General features: G+C 37.3%; 1 pseudogene; it reads left to right on the top strand.

Annotated features, from left to right (window-relative positions):
* The first annotated feature begins 792 nt into the window (after nt 1-792).
* LOC112839040 (U6 spliceosomal RNA) lies at nt 793-890 on the top strand (annotated as a pseudogene).
* Nucleotides 891-1,361: the final 471 nt, after the last annotated feature.

The raw sequence follows: 1,361 nt of genomic DNA, 5'->3' as shown, positions 1-1,361 counted from the left end.
ATTGATTTTAAATCTATACAAAACATGAGAACCCAAGAAACTTGCCACATTCTTCCTGGGACATATTTTAGAACAAAAGTTGATGTGGAAATGTCTTCAGCTGATATTCTGAACAAAGCAAGAATGCTAGGGAATCCTCCTTCATCAATCAATGTAGTAGGTAGAGACTGGAATCTAAAGGCTATAATAGCTCATGGGTATTTGGAGAGGTAGGATTAACAGAGTCAAATATTCAAGTGAGCTTATTTTTATAAAAATAAATCCATACTGTATAAAGAAGTTTGCACTTCATACGATTGCTTATTTGTCTGGACATACTCATTTTTTAAAAATCAGTAGCAGATTTACAATATGTTTTAACAGCAGCCTGAGAATCACAGTAAAGTATGAAGTTAAAGTAACCTCTAAGGCTAGAAAAGCTGGTCCTTAAATTTGGTGATCAGTAGCATCTCTCAGAATGCGTCCAGATGAAGGTTGTTGAGAATAAAATTCAACTGGCTTACATAATGCTAAGAACTTTATTTGTTGTTTCATATAAAGAAAGAAGTCTAACGGTAGGGCCCTGGGAAGGTTGGTTAATTCAGTGGCTCAACACCGCCACTAGGGACCCTGATCTTTCTACCTTTCTCTTCTGACATCCTCACTGCATTGGCTTTTCTCCTCAGACTTGTCACCTCCCGGTCTCAGTATGGCTAAAATAGCTCCAGGCATCACATCTTGATTCATGTTCAAAGAATATAAGAAAAGAAGCCCCTTTCTTGGATCCCTGTTAGGTATGAGAAAAACTAGGGTTTGCTTCAGTAGCACATATACTAAAACTGGAATGAAACAGAGAAACATGGGCCCCGAGCAAGAATGACATGCAAATTCATGAAGTGTTCTATACTAAGAAAAAAGAAAAAGAATGAGAAAAACTCTCTCGTGAGAGCTCCTAAGACACATCCCTCATGCCTCATTGACCAGAATTCTGTTGCTGACTTTTCATAAACCAACCACTGGAGAGAATAATGGACTTTCCATGACTGACCAAGGTCATTCTTTAGAACTGAGAAGAGACCAGGCACCCTTCAAGGATCTTTTGGTTAGTAAATACATTTATAAAAATTCCAATTGTTCTATCTGTGTTCTATCTTTGTCACACATTTCTGTTTCTGAGAGTTGTAGGACAGTAATTTTGCTCTGTCCATGTGCTCATGTTAGGCAGGCCTGATGAAAACCTTTTATAACTTTGACAGAGTGACCATAATTCTGATTGCTGTAGGCTTTGATGTTTCAGTGTCTTCAAAAGTTGCCTCTATATTTCCTGAGATGAAACAATAGGCTGATTTTTACTGAGCTTCTTTTAAAAAAAACTTACAGTT

This window comes from Callorhinus ursinus, unplaced genomic scaffold (genome assembly GCF_003265705.2).
Source record: "Callorhinus ursinus isolate GAN/ISIS: 27379988/994484 unplaced genomic scaffold, GSC_fseal_2.0 scaffold63, whole genome shotgun sequence".
NCBI classification, from domain to species: Eukaryota; Metazoa; Chordata; class Mammalia; order Carnivora; family Otariidae; genus Callorhinus; species Callorhinus ursinus.
Note: the sequence above shows the minus strand (reverse complement) of the source record. Positions and strands in the feature narration are given on the sequence as shown.